This window comes from Pongo abelii, chromosome 18 (assembly GCF_028885655.2).
Source record: "Pongo abelii isolate AG06213 chromosome 18, NHGRI_mPonAbe1-v2.0_pri, whole genome shotgun sequence".
NCBI lineage: Eukaryota > Metazoa > Chordata > Mammalia > Primates > Hominidae > Pongo > Pongo abelii.
Window position 1 is genome coordinate 69,832,258 of NC_072003.2, and position 9,150 is coordinate 69,841,407.

Sequence of the window (9,150 nt, forward strand, 5' to 3'; positions counted from 1 at the left end):
TGGGGACATCTGATTAAAAACCACGTCAAAGAGCCACATATTCCAGAGGTCCTTTCTGATCATCCTGATTGATACCGGGATGTCATTTTTGGCATGGTGAGGTTGGCCAATAAGTATTTGTTAAGACCAATTTTGTATAATGTCTTTTTCTTTGGATGATTTTTTACCTGCATCTTCAATGGTCATAGAAATGGTCTTTCCTAGGGGTTTAAAACATATTGCAAGTAGAGTATCATCTGGAATACTCAAGAGATCGAAAAAGCCATCAGACATTCTTTCTGTCCGTATTATTTGGAATCGTCCAACTTTTAACAGTCTGTACAATTGTCCTTTATTTTCCTTTCTAATTGGAATTTCAACTAGGAATGCCTGTAGGTATTGAATGCCCTCACTTCAAATGATTTGCTGCACTAGGCGATGATAAAGGATGCCCATACATTGGCCCAAAATTGCTACACTGCCATCATTTTTGGTATGATACCATATTAAAATCTATGTCTTGAGAGACAGTGACAGTGCCTAAAAATAATGGAGATGAGATATTCCCAGCTTTTCAGAGGATCCTGAAAATAAAATACTACGTGCCTTCTAAGTGACGAATGGTATCTTCTTATAAACAGCATCGTAAGATCACACACACATACACATACCCACAAAAATCACATAAAGATAAGAAATGGGCATTTGAGTTTCTAGTGAATATTTTCTAGATCCATGATACATGGGGTCAGCGGCAGTGTATGTGCAGTGAAATTCACAGCAGGCAGATGGGAACGTGGAGAAATTCTACAAACCTTTGGGAGCCAGACAGCTCCAACCTCAAGAAGGTAAGTAAGCTTCCAGCTTCTCAAAGCAACAATGAGGAAGTTGGAAACAAGAAGATGGGGAACTTTCTAATCAGCAATGACAGGCCTACATTTTCAAGATTGTTGTGTGTGGGGATTTATGTACCCAGATTTCATACCTTTTTCTTATTGTTCTCTCTATTCCTACCACAGAATCAATCTCTCCATGAGCTGACTAATCTATCAATCAGGATCTCGATGAGAAAACTGTATTCTGTCGTGGTGATTGTTCTTGGTTATTAAATCCAAGTTAGCTAAAACTAAGCCAACACAATTTTTTCTCATCCTCTCATCTGATTACTGGACCAGTGAGATGGATTAGTATTTGGAAAGAAAGATGAAAACTTCGTCCCTAGAACATTTTTCTTATTCCACAAAGTCCCAGCAATTTGGACTTCATGGATCATTAAATTTCAAAATGTTCCAATTAAAATTTTTCCAAGAAAGATGTGTCCCAGTGAAAAAACAAAACGCAGAAAGCAAACAGAAAATAAATCAACCGTCACATATTGTAATCATCCCTTCATAAAAGAGATTTGAATACTGAAGGTATAGGAAGGAGATAATCTTAGCATAAACAATTATTTGTCTGCATGTTAAACAAATTTAACTTGGTGAAGACTGGTGAAAGTTTCATCATGGACCAGCCCTGGCCAACTGATTGGGATTTGGGAACTCCTTCCACAAAATAAGCTGCTTTTTGAGAATTCCATTTACTTGAGGGGTTGGGATGATTTCTGAAGATCCCTGGGACTTTGTTGGTGATCTTTGCTGATGAGACAGATATGCTATCAGAAACTAGAAACATTGGAATATTTTTACAAAACTGTCCTCATAAATGAAAGTTCATATCATTTTGACTGAGTCATGCTTGAAGAATTTCCCAGTACTTAGTTTTTTTTTTTTATTGTTTCCCTAAGATGTAGTGATTCTATGACCCTTTAAAATATAAGAAAGATCGGGAGGCTGAGGCAGGAGAATTGCTTTAACCTGGGAGGCAGAGGTTGCAGTAAGCTGAGATTGCACTGTTGCACTCCAGCCTGGGCAACAAGAGAGAAATCCAGTCTCAAAAAAAAAAAATTATATATATCTATATGTTTATATAGATATATATGTTTATATATATATTTATATATATTTATTTATATATTTATATTTATATATTTATACATATTTATATATATTTATTTATATATTTATATTTATATATTTATTTACATATTTATATATATTTATATTTATAATTCATATATATTTATATTTATATTTATATTTTATATATTTATATTTATTTATATTTATATATATTTATATTTATATATATATTTTTATATATATATATGAGACAAAATCTGCTTTTTTGAGGAAGTCACATTACATTGAATCTAAATTTCTTTTTTCTGTTGTTACAAACATGAGATGACTTAGCGATTTCACTGCAGAAACTTACGCATCACAATGCTTGAAATCAGAGATCTTCCTATTCCTGTTTTATAACTCCAAGTGTTAGTTCATAACTCCTCTTACTGCTGTGTAATGTGTAAAGCTTTCTGTACCATGAGGACTTGGTTGAGAGTAAATGAAATGAATACCAATACTTGAAAACTGAAAACAAGTTATGAATGCCTAGGCTAGTCCAAGCGTTGTGTACATACCTTCCATTTTATACTGCACTTATGTATAATAGTCCAATTTTTCTCCTAGATTTTGTGTTTGGAAACAAATGGTGGGGATGAGGTAAGCGTCCCAGGACCAACCTCCATGTCAGTGTTATAACCATTTGTAGCAATTGTTCTGCATAAGAAAGACTGAGCCTGACTTGGTAGGAATCACATAGCATGGTACAGGAGGGGAGACTTGAAGAATATTTTATAGGGAAGTGGGGGTAGGGAAGGGCCTGGGGAGAGATTCAAGTTGAAACGCAGATGTCTGAGAGAGGGTATAACAGAACCCAGGAGTGGAAAATTGAGGAAGATGACAGAGTTGAAAGGTACAACAGTATTTCAGATAAAACTTTATGGATTTCCTTCTAGCGTTATATGGATTGCAGTTGGAGCGAAGTCATTGGTTTTGTGTGTAATGGGTTCCACAGCCGTTAGCAGATGCCAGATGTGTGTGTGTATTGTGTTCTTTGGATAGACAGTGCTAATGAGAGCCTGCACATGTTCACTTTCCTACATTTGCAATCAGCTACAGCTTTATGGGGTGCAGGCCTCATAAGGGCCTCTTCTGGGTTCACTGCAACGGGGACTCTCCTATTGTTGCGCTGTGATAATTTGGCAAAGAAGATGATGGTTAAGGCATTTGCTGAGTTAAATATTACATAGACATTACTCAGAGAAAGCCTGCTCTGGTTTCAGGCTGGGAATCCTGGAAACTTTTTTGTCTTTCTTGATTCAACCTTTATAGTGTGTACTGCATTGGCTTAAAGGAAAATTAAAAAGGTCAAGCATTGTTGAGTTGACCTTAAAGGAGTAAACAATTAATCTAAAGATCACAGTGTAGTCCTTTTATTAAGCTCATTTTTGTTTGCTTTTGTTTTTTGGGCCAGCTATTCTAAGGCATTAAAGTACTTGGGTCTTGGTAATACTGTTTCTTTTCTCCACTTGTGTTAATACAGATATTAAGTCTAATAGTATCTACTTAGCATAAACAAGAAGATAAAAATGATTTCTATGATTGAAATGTTTGTTATTTAGCATTAAGCATCTTCCTACTCCCATGTGTTTTGCATTTTAATCCACTCAGTGCTTGGTTTGGGGATTGCTAGATTAGTTTTAATCCCCTGTCTAATAGTGGAGTAGTGGTGAGATTTATTGCACAGGCAGGGTTTGGCTCTTGGATTTAAGAGGGCTCACATGCACTCTTCATGCATATTAAATTTGGGAAACCACCGGTTCAGTATAAAAGGTTGGGGAGACATCCTTTATCTCAGAATGGTTCTCTTTAGGCACACAAAGTGCAGGCGGCATTTATTGCATTAATGAAAAGAAAATTGATTACAAGTGTTTCTCTCTTTTGGGGTCAGACTAATGTTCTCAGAATCTGTTTTTTTTTTTTTTCTTTTTCCTCTTAAAAATGTGCTCCACCATCATTTCAAAGCGTTCTGCATGTTTTCTTTATTTCTTGGGAAGCCAGCTCTGAGGGAAAGATAAATGCCTTATTATATAATGGGTTCTTCCCAAGAAAAATGGCAAGGGTTGAGTACTTCCCAACCAGGGAAATAAATATTTTCAGAAACCACATGAAAATAGGATAGTTCACTGTTCCTGGGGAACCTAATAATAGCCAAAATTTCTGTATACTGATGGAAAAACCTTTTGTTTTGAAGATTGGAGGTTTATTATTCAACATTTTCTATGTTTCACATGATGTGAAAATAAAAAATGTAAGATTCCTGTTAATGGAAAACTTAAAATCAGAATGCTGTGGCTTTTTTTGTGTGATGAATGAGTAAAAGAAATGCTAGAGCACAACTTCTGTGTTAGTGTAAATTTTCTTCCTTTGTTCCTTGGAAGTAATTTCACTTTAGGGAAAAGAATGGGGTGCATTATGTAGTAACTGATAAATAGACAGGTGCTGGGAACGACTTGGGTTATGAGGTGGAAATTCAGATATTTATGATGTCAAAATACCATCCAATCTTTTGAATGAATCTTACCCACAGAACTCGAACTTGCATGTGATGAATTTAACCTGCGGCCCAAGAAATGTTATTTAGTTTGTATTTCAAGGCTGTTTTTCTCCCCATTAAGGTCTGATCCTCTAATGCAAGTAGTCATTAGTCTCCCAATAAAAACAAAGAGGTGCTTAAATGAAGGGAAAGCAGCTCAGCTTGAAGAGCTATAATTTATTTACTTATTTTTCTTCACAGTATTCTTTTTTGAAAATTTTTTTTTAAATTTTACTTTAAGTTCTGGGATACATGTGCTGAAAGTGTAGATTCGTTACATGGGTATATATGTGCCATGGTGGTTTGATGCACCTATCAACCCACCATCTAGGTTTTAAGTCCCACATGCATTATGTATTTGTCCTAGTGTTCTCCCTCCCCTTTCCCCCCACTGCCCAGCAGGCCCTGGTGTGTGATATTCCCTTCCCTGTGTCCATGGTCTGGAACTAGAAATACTGTTTGTCCCAGCAATCCCATTACTGGGTATATAGCCAAAGAGCCATATTTTAAATTAACAAAACAATGTTTCCTCTTTATGATTTGACAATTCAAAAGAGCCTTCTGTGTTCTTTAATTTTTCTTTCAAACTTTGGCTTTTGGTCATGTTTCCAAATTTATATTTATTAAATCTATTCAGTGCTAGCTGTGAATATAAGTAACTCAAAGTTAGTGTAATCGGTTTCCTTGAGAGAAAAGAACAAGAAATAAACACATTCTCTTGGAATGTTACTAATGCTATGATTTGAAATCCCGCTGAACGTGACTTTTAATATATACAGTTAATAATCTAAATAAATGGACTTCATAGTAATTTCACAAAATTGGGACCCCAGTCTGGCTTTTTAACATCTCTAAGTATCAGGTGTAAATAAGCTGTTGAATTGGATATTCTCTAAGGTACCTTTTGGCTTCAAGGTTCTGTGATCCTATAAGCTCATGTCAGACAGAAAGCTACAAACCTATTAACTTTCTGTTTTGAAAACTCAGCCAAGTTAAGTTTTGAAATATTGCCTTCATATTGAATAAAACATTAATATAATAATACTTTCTTTTGCATTTCATTCCCCAGCCAAATGCCATCTCTACGAGGACAGGAACATGTCTGTCTTATTCATTGTTGCTTTCCCAGAGCTTGGACTAGGTCTGTGACATGTCACATTTAATAAGTGAAAAAAATTAATGGATGGATTGCTCTATAGAGAAGAGATATTCAAGTCACTTCTGAATAAGTTCTCAGACAACAACTTCTTGTATATAGTCATGTACCACATGATGTTTACTTCAACAGCAGACTGCTATGTGATGGTGGTTCTGTACGATTATATCGGAACTGAAAAATTCCTATCACCTAGTGATGTCTTAGCCATCCTAAAGTCATAGTGTGGTGCATTACCTACTATGTTTAGATAAACAAATACCATTGTTTTACAGTTGCCTACAGAATTCAGTATAGTGACACACTGAACCAGTTTATAGTATAGGAGCAACAGGCTATACCATATAGCCTAGGTGTATAGTAGGCTGTACCATCTAGGTTTGTATAAGTACATGTTCACACAATGATGAAATTGCCTAATGACTAATTCCTCAGAACATACTCCTATCTGTAAGCAATGTATGACTATGTTCTGTAGAATTAGGGAATGTGCAGCCGGGTGGGGTGGCTCACGCCTGTAATCCCAGCACTTTGGGAGGCTGAGGTGGGAGGATCACCTGAGGTCGAGAGTTCAAGACCAGCCTGACCAACATGGAGAAACTCCGTCTCTACTAAAAATACAAAATTTAGTGTGGTGGCGCATGCCTGTAATCCCAGCTACTTGGGAGGCTGAGGCAGGAGAATCACCTGAAGTCCAGAAGCAGAGTTTGCGGTGAGCCAAGATTGCACCATTGCACTCTAGCCTGGGCAACAAGAGCGAAGCTCCGTCTCAAAAAAACAAAAAAATTAAGGAATGTGTTCTTTTAAACAATAAGGAATGAAATTTGTGGTCAGCCAGAGTATAACAAGGTTATGGAAGTAGAGTGGGGAGGAAGGGTTTGAATCTGGGAGTCAAAATTGGGTACAGTATATTTCCATAATGTATATGTATATGTGTATATATGTATATATATAATAACATTATACATTATATGAAGCATATGTGTATATATAAATAAAATGTAATCAAATCACAGAGATAAGGCAGCAAAATGAACATTTTAGACATTCTTGAGAAAACATTTTAGATGGCTATTTCTGTTTAAAAATAACATAAATATACCATAGAGCAGCACTTTTCAAATTTAAGGTGCATGTGGATCACCTGGGTATCTTATGAAAATGCAGAATCTGATTTGGTAAGTTTTGTGGGGGCGGCCCAAGAGTCTGCGTTTTTAAAAAATTCCCAAATGATGCTAATATAGCCAGTCCACGACTACATTTAGAAGAGCAAGGCTTGGCCGGCCGCAGTGGCTCGCGCCTGTAATCCCAGCACTTTGGGAGGCTGAGGCGAGCGGATCACCTGAGGTTGAGAGTTCGAGACCAGCCTGACCAACATGGAGATACCCCATCTCCACTAAAAATACAAAATTAGCCAGGTGTGGTGGTGCATGCCTGTAATTCCAGCTACTTGGGAGGCTGAGGCAGGAGAATTGCTTGAACCTGAGAGGCGGAGGTTGCGGTGTGCCGAGGTTGTGCCATTGCACTCCAGCCTGGGCAACAAGAGTGAAACTCTATCTCAAAACAAACAAACAAACAAACAGAATAGCAAGGCTCTAGGAAACTTAAAAAGTGCCATTTATGTATGCTTTCATTAAAATCAACGAGAAAATCCCATAACCATTTCAAAGCCATATGAAACACATCTCCTCCAAGAAGCTTTCCTCTATAAATCACCGAAATACTTATTGTGCATCTGCTATTAAAGATCAGTAACTATGCTAGTTTCTTTGTCTATTTTAATTCTTATGCTGTATTATAGTTAGAGGGCATCTGTTTGTTACTCACCATGAACTCTTTTAGAGCAGGGATTGTATCTTAAGTAATTACTTGTCTAATCTCAAAGTTCATAATTTTTTGGCAACACCAGGAATATAACTTTCTGTACTAGAGCTATAACACACTATGAAGTACGAAAAGAGCACTTTTTAAAATTGTGAAACATGTTATGCATATAAAAGAATATAAAATTATGTATATGTGGAACTTAAATATGAATAATACAACAAATACCCATGTATCCATTTTATTTATGTGTGTACCCTCTTCCCTGTCCCCTGGAGGTGGCCATTATCTTTCGCTAATTCTTCCTTTGATTTTATATAAATTTTTATAATACATATATGTATCCATAAACAATGTATGACTTGGTTTTGCATGTTTTTTTGCACTTTATATAAATAAAATTACTCTTTTCCGCACTACCTACAGAGGGGTCCATACGGCATTGTTCTGGATTCCCGTCGTAACTTAAAGGGAAGCTTTCACAATTTCCAGAGCCCTTGATGTCCTGCAAATGAAGGAGGAGGATGTCCTTCAGTTCCTTGCAGCAGGAACCCACTTAGGTGGCACCAAACTTGACTTCCAGATGGAACAGTACATCTATAAAAGGAAAAGTGATGGCATCTACATCATAAATCTGAAGAGGACCTAGGAGAAGCTTCCGCCAGCAGCTCTTGCCATTGTTGCCATTGAAGACCCTGCTGATGTCAGTGTTACATCCTCCGGGAATACTGGCCAGAGGGCCGTGCGGAAGTTTGCTGCTGCCACTGGAGCCACTCCAATTGCTGGCCGCTTCACTCCTGGAACCTTCACTAACCAGATCCAGGCAGCCTGGCTTCTTGTGTTTACTGACCCCAGGGCTGACCACCAGCCTCTCATGGAGGCATCTTATGTTAACCTACCTACCATTGCACTGTGTAACACAGATTCTCCTCTGTGCTGTGTGGACATTGCCATCCCATGCAACAACAAGGGAGCTCACTCGGTGGGTTTGATGTGGTGGATGCTGGCTCAGGAAGTTCTGCGCATGCGTGGCACCATTTCCTGTGAACACCCATGGGAGGTCATGCCTGATCTGTACTTCTACAGAGATCCTGAAGAGATTGAAAAAGAGCAGGCTGCTGCTGAAAAGGCAGTGACCAAGGAGGAATTTCAGGGTAAATGGACTGCTCCAGCTCCTGAGTTCACTGCTACTCAGCCTGAGGTTGCAGACTGGTCTGAAGGTGTGCAGGTGCCCTCTGTGCCTATTCAGCTGTTCCCTACTGAATACTGGAGCGCTCAGCCTGCCATGGAAGACTGGCCTGCAGCTCCCACTGCTCAGGCCGCTGAATGGGTAGGAGCAACCACTGACTGGTCTTAAGCTGTCCTTGCATAGGCTCTTAAGCAACATGGAAAAATGGTTGTTGGAAAATAAACATCAGTTTCTAAAATAAATAAATAAATAAATAAGTAAAATTACATGGCATGTATTCTTCTGTAAAGTGCTTCATTTTTTAACAATATATTTTTGAGATTCATTGATGTTGTTGCTGCATGCAGCTAATAATTCACTCAAGTTAATTGCTGTATGTTATTCCATTTTGTTAATAGACCACAATTTATCCTTTCTACTGTTAATAGTCATTTGGATTTTTTTGTTATTCATACAAAAATAT

The 9,150-nt window shown here is 37.6% G+C and overlaps 1 pseudogene; it reads left to right on the forward strand.

The window, feature by feature from the left end:
- The first annotated feature begins 7,957 nt into the window (after positions 1–7,957).
- On the forward strand, positions 7,958–8,891 carry LOC100938029 (small ribosomal subunit protein uS2-like; annotated as a pseudogene).
- The last annotated feature ends 259 nt before the right edge of the window (positions 8,892–9,150 follow it).